Below are 7,069 nucleotides of genomic sequence, written 5' to 3'. Positions count from 1 at the left end.
TTAACTATTGTTTGCAATACACTGAAACAGTTCTTGATGCCTTGCAATGCAACGGTATATGTGATTTGTTTTCTCTTCCATGCACAAAGGAAATAGTTCTTGTATGCAATGCTGTGCAAACATTGCGCCTGTGGTGTTATCTCTTCACCGTTAGTTCTTGTATACAATGCAAGTAAACAGTGCATAAACTTACATCTTAGTCATTATCATTCATTACATTGCAGTAAGTTAGTCCGTTTCGCAGAACTTGTTTCAACAATACATGTGTTGAGAAAAGAAATCACATATGGTGTTGCAATAAAATGCATCAAGAACTGTTTCAGTTAATTGCAAACAATAGTTAAATTAAGTTGTCCATTGAAGAAATTAATAAGACATATGTGCTGTTGCATTTGCAAGGCATCAAGAACTGTTTCAGTGCATTGCAAACAAAAGTTAACTTATGTTGTGCATAGAAGAAAAACAAATCAAGTGCTTGTTGCGCTGCGTTACATACAAGAACTAACTTTTCCTTTGGACATTGAAGAGAAAACAAATCATATATGCTGTTGCATTGCAATGCAAGAACTGTTTCAGTGCATATAATAGTTCACTTATTACGCTGCGAATAGTAGAAATTAATATAACATTTACTGCTGTTGCATTGCAATGCATACAACTAATATGTATGTATGTTTTACTTACTAGAACTAACTTATTGCTTATGCATTGAAGAGATAACACATAACGAGTGGTGTTGCGATGAATAAACTAACGCATCCGTTATGCAGTGAGATTAACACATATCATGTGCATTATTGCATTGTGGTTACTAAAAGCGTTTGGCGGTGAAGAGATAACACGACAGGCGCTTGTTGCACAGCGTTGCGCATACAAAAACTATATTTCCTTTGTGCATCGAAGAGAAAATAAATCACATATGGTGCTGCATTGCAATGCATCAAAGAACTGTTTCAGTTAATTGCAAACAATAGTTAACTTTTAAGTTGTGCATTGAAGAAATTAATATAACATATGTGCTGTTTGTATTGCAATGCATACAAGAACTAACCATTTAAGTTACATACTGTTTCCTTGCATTGTATACAAAAACTAACTCATCCGTTATGCATTGAGATATCGTGTGCATTGCATTAGTTTTGCAGTGAAGAGATAGCACGACAGATGCTTTGCACACAAGAACGAACATGTATATGATGTGGCATTGCAATCCGAGAACTGTTTCAGTGCATTGCAAACAATAGTTAACACGTTGCACATAGAAGAGAAACAAAACAGGTGCTTGTTGCGCTGCGTTGCAGAAGAACTAACTCTTTCCTTTGCATGCAAGGCACTGAAACAGTTCTTGATGCATTTGTTTATGTGATTTGTTTTCTCTTCTAAGCACAAAGGAAACAGTTCTTGTATGCAACGCAGCGCAACAAGCACCTGTTTTGTTATCTATTCACGTTCTGAAACAGTTCTTGATGCCTTACAATGCAACAGCACATGCGTTATATCAATCTATTCTTTTCACAGCGTAATAAGCTAACCAATGTATGTAATGCACTGATGCCTTGCAATGCAACATCACATTGTGTTTTGTTTTGTTTTTGTATCATAGAAATGCAAGGCGTAATAATTTAACTATTGTATGCAAGGCACCGAAACAGTTCTTGATGCATTGCAACGCAACAGCATATGTGATTTGTTTTCTCTTCAAGCACAAAGGAAAAGTTAGTTCTTGTATGCAATGCAGCGCAACAAGCACCTGTTTTGTTATCTATTCGCTGCGAAACGGAATAACTTACTGCAATGCAATGAAACACGTTATGTGTATCTCTTCAATGCAATAGAAATAAGTTAGTTTTTGTAAACAATGCAAGGAAACAGTGCATAACTTTCTTCTATTCACAGCGTAATACGTTAACTATTATAAGCAATGCACTGAAACAGTTCTTGGATGCATTGCAATGCAACAGCACATGTGATTTGTTTTTTGTTTTGATTTTTGTTTGCAATGAAACATACATATTATTTCTTGAAGGCATTGAAATGCTTCTTCTATGCACAACATAAGTTAATCATTGTGTGCAATGCAATGTAACAGCTCTTGCATTCAATGCAATGCAACAGCACATTTGATTTGTATTCTATTCAATGCACAAAGGAAAGAGTTAGTTCTTACAAGCAATGCAGTGCGACAAGCACCTGTCGTGTTATCTCTTCATTGCAAAACGGATTAAGTTACTGCAGTGGAATGCACATGTTATGTGTTATCTCTGCACTGCATAACTTATGATTTTGTTCATTCATCGCAACACTTCTTTTGTGTTATCTCTTCAATGCATAAGGACTAAGTCAGTTTTCGTAAACAATGCAAGGAAACCGTATATAGCTTACAAGTTAGTTCTTGGATGCATTGCAATGCAACAGCATGTGTGATTTTGTTTTTCCTTCAATGTACAAAGGAAAAGTTAGTTTTCTATGCAACGCAGCGTAACAATTACATGTTTTGTTATCTATTCAGTGCAAAACAGAATAACTTTCTGCAATGCAATGCATATGTTATTTGTTAATCTCAGAGTTAGTTTTGCAATAATATACAATACAAGAAACATATTTCTGGCAAATTAGTCCTCGATCATGAACTTCCTAAACATACTTATTGACTCCATCTGATGGACAAATATACTAGATAAGCCACATATATATGGCCAAACATACTCATTGAGGCCTACCGATGTCACTTCAGCCATATATAAATCGATATTACACCTACTTAAAAAAATTGTCATCAGAATCCTCAGAGTTTTGTATACTCTTGCTCTTTGCCTCACTCTGATGTTACTACAGCCATACATGAGCCCATGTTTCAACTACTGAAAATATTTCTGGCAAATTACTCCTCGATCATTAACTTTCTATACAGACTCATTGACATTAGCCATACAGTAGTCCATATTTGATCTAATAAATATTTTTCTGGCCCAAGAGTCCTTAACTCCTGAACTCCATTGCTTCACTCTGATGTTACTTCAGCCATACAGCCCTCGATCCCGAACTTTCTTGCTTGACCTACTTAACATATTTCTGGCAACTTAGTACTTGATCATGAACTGTTTATACAAACTCATTGACACTTTCTGATGATTCGTCAGCCATAAAGAACTGGATATTTAAACTAATGGATTCAAATATGCAATACTCTATGGCTGAAGCAACATGAGAGTATATAATATATATGCCTGTATATAAAGTTCATGCTCAAGTACTCTTCGGCAAGAAATTTGTTCAGTAGCTCTAAAATGGACTTCTGTGTGGGTGAAGGAGTCAACAGTAATGTATAAAACATTCAAAAGTCCAAGATTGATACTCTTTGGCCAGAAATATGTCCTTTAGGTCACATATGCAATACTCTATGGCGGACATAACATCAGGAGTCAGTGAGTATGTTTAAAAAGTTAATGAGCAAGGACAAATATACTAATAGAAATATGAAGCAACATCAGTAGGAGTCAATATTACTGTAAAAAAGCTCAAGATCAAATAAACAGATATCCATTAGATCAAATATCCAATTCTCTATGGCTGACGAATTATCAGAAAGTGTCAGTGAGTTTGTATAAACAGTTCATGGATCGAGGACTAAGTTGTCAGAAATATGTTCAGTAGGTTAAACATGGCCTCATGTATTGGCTGAAGTAACATCAGAGTGAGGCAATGAGCATGTATAGAAAGTTCAAGATCGAGGACTCTGAGGACAATTTAAAAAAAAATTTTTTTAAGTAGGTCAAACATCAATTTCTGTATGGCTGAAATAAAATCAGAAGGAGTCAATGAGCGTTTATAGAATGTTCTAGATTGAGGACTAATTTGCCAGAAATTTCTTCAGTAAATCATTGGATTTCTGTACGGGCGAAGTACCATCAGAAGCAGTCAATGGTAATGTATGAAAAGTTCAAAATTGAGTACTCTTTGGCCATATATATGACCTTTAGATCAAATATGCAATATGCTTTGGCTGGCGTATATCATCAGAAGCAGTCAATGAGTATGTATAGAAAGTTCATGATTGAGGACTAATATCCTTAGAAATATGTCCATTAGGTCAAATATGCAATACTGTATGGCTGAAGCAACATAGAGAGAGGCATGTTATATAAAGTTCATGATCAAGTACTCTTTGCCAAGAAATTTGTTCAGTAGGTCAAATATGGACTACTGTCTGGCTGACATAATATCAGATAAAGTCAATGAGTGTGTATAGAAAGTTCATGATCGAGGAGTAATTTGGCAGATATATTTTCAGTAGGTCAGACTCTATGGCTATGGCTGAAGTAACATCAGAGTGAGGCAAAGGGCAAGTAATATACAAAACACATGATCGAGGACTCTTTTTTGACGCATCAGAAGGCGTCATTGAGTAAATAAAAAAACTTCAGTGTTGAATAATCTTTTGGCCAGAAGTATGTTGAGTCCGTCAAATATGGACTACTGTCTGGCTTATGTAACATCAGATGGAGTCAATAAGTATGTATAGGAAGTTCATGATCGAGGACTAATTTGTCAGAAATATGTTCAGTAGGTCAAATATTGACTTCTGTTTGTCTGATCATCGTTGATGACTTATTTGCCAGAAATTTGTTCACTATGTCAAAATGGGTTCATATATGGCTAAAGTAACATCAGAGTGTGGCTAATGTGATATCACAAAGCGTCATTAAGTAAATATAAAAAGTTCAAGATAAAGTACTCTTTGGCCAGAAATATGTCCTTTAGGTCAAATATGCAATACTGTAAAGCTATCTGGTTTATCTAACATCAGATGGAGAATAGGAAGTTCATGATCGAGGACTAATTTCCTAGAAAAATGTTCAATAGATCAAACACGGACTTCTGTATAGCTGAATTAATATCAGAAGGCATCAATGAGAACATATAAAGAGTTCAATATCCAATTCTCTTTGCCCAGAAATATGTTCAGTAGGTCTAATGTTGACTACTGTATGGAGACAATGTTCATGTAAAAAAGCTCAAGATCAAATAAACATATATAACCTAATGGATATATAAATATGATCTAATGGATATATAAATATATCCATTAGATCAAATATCCAATTCTCTTTGGCTGACGAATTATCAGAAAGTGTCAGTGAGTTTGTATAAACAGTTCATGGATCGAGGACTAAGTTGTCAGAAATATGTTCAGTAGGTCAAACATGGCCTCATGTATGGCTGAAGTAACATCAGAGTGAGGCAAAGAGCAAGAGTATAAAAAACATGTGATCAAGGACTCTGAGGACAATTTTTTTTTATTTTATTTTTTTTATTTTGAGTAGGTCCAATATCAATTCCTGTATGGCTGAAATAAAACCAGTAGTCCGTGAGTTCTTATAGAAAGTTCAAGATCCAGTACTCTTGGGCCAGAAATATGTTCAGTAGGTCAAATATAGACTTCTATAAGGCTGAAGTGATATCATAAGGCGTCACTGAGTAAATAAAAAAACTTCAGTGTTGAATAATCTTTTGGCCAGAAGTATGTTCAGTCAGTTAAATATGGACTACTGTCTGGCTTATCTAACATCAGATGGATGATAGGAAGTTCATGATCGAGGACTAATTTGCCAGAAAAATGTTCAGTAGGTCAAAAATGGCCTCATGTATGGCTGAAGTAACATCAGAGTGAGGCAATGAGCATGTATAGAAAGTTCAAGATTGAGGACTCTTGGGACAAATTTTTTTGAAGTAGGTTTTATATGGACTTCTGTATGGCTGAAATAAAATCAGAAAGAGTCAATGAGCGTTTATAGAATGTTCTAGATTGAGGACTAATTTGCCAGAAATACATTCAGTAAGTCTAATATGGATTTCTGTATGGGCGAAGTAACATCAGAAGCCGTCAATGGTAATGTATGAAAAGTTCAAAATTGAGTACTCTTTGGCCATATATATGACCTTTAGGTCAAATATGCAATATGCTTTGGCTGGCGTATATCATCAGAAGCAGTCAATGAGTATGTATAGAAAGTCCATGATTGAGGACTAATATCCTTAGAAATATGTCCATTAGGTCAAATATGCAATACTCTATGGCTGAAGCAACATAGAGAGAGGCATTTTATATAAAGTTCATGATCGAGTACTCTTTGCCAAGAAATTTGTTCAGTAGGTCAAATATGGACTACTGTCTGGCTGACATAATATCAGATAAAGTCAATGAGTGTGTATAGAAAGTTTATGATCGAGGAGTAATTTGGCAGATATATTTTCAGTAGGTCAGACTCATGTATGGCTGAAGTAACATCAGACTGAGGCAAAGGGCAAGTAATATACAAAACACATGATCGAGGACTCTTTTTTGACGCATCAGAAGGCGTCATTGAGTAAATAAAAAAACTTCAGTGTTGAATAATCTTTTGGCCAGAAGTATGTTGAGTCCGTCAAATATGGACTACTGTCTGGCTTATGTAACATATAGCTGAATTAATATCAGAAGGCATCAATGAGAACATATAAAGAGCTCAATAAAAAAACTTCAAGTAGGTCCAATATCAATTCCTGTATGGCTGAAATAAAACCAGTAGTCCGTTAGTTCTTATAGAAAGTTTCAAGATCCAGTACTCTTGGGCCAGAAATATGTTCAGTAGGTCAAATATAGACTTCTATAAGGCTGAAGTGACATCAGTAGGCGTCACTGAGTAAATAAAAAAACTTCAGTGTTGAATAATCTTTTGGCCAGAAGTATGTCGAGTCCGTCAAATATGGACTACTGTCTGGCTTATGTAACATCAGATGGAGTCAATAAGTATGTATAGGAAGTTCATGATCGAGGACTAATTTGCCAGAAATATGTTCAGTAGGTCAAATATTGACTTGTGTTTGTCTGATCATCGTTGATGACTTATTTGCCAGAAATTTGTTCACTATGTCAAAATGGGTTTGTATATGGCTAAAGTAACATCAGAGTGTGGCTAATGTGATATCACAAAGCGTCATTAAGTAAATATAAAAAGTTCAAGATAAAGTACTCTTTGGCCAGAAATATGTCCTTTAGGTCAAATATGCAATACTGTATCTGGTTTAT

Source organism: Chanodichthys erythropterus, chromosome 12 (genome assembly GCF_024489055.1).
Source record: "Chanodichthys erythropterus isolate Z2021 chromosome 12, ASM2448905v1, whole genome shotgun sequence".
In the NCBI taxonomy this organism is placed as follows: Eukaryota; Metazoa; Chordata; class Actinopteri; order Cypriniformes; family Xenocyprididae; genus Chanodichthys; species Chanodichthys erythropterus.
This window is presented reverse-complemented; position numbering follows the sequence as displayed.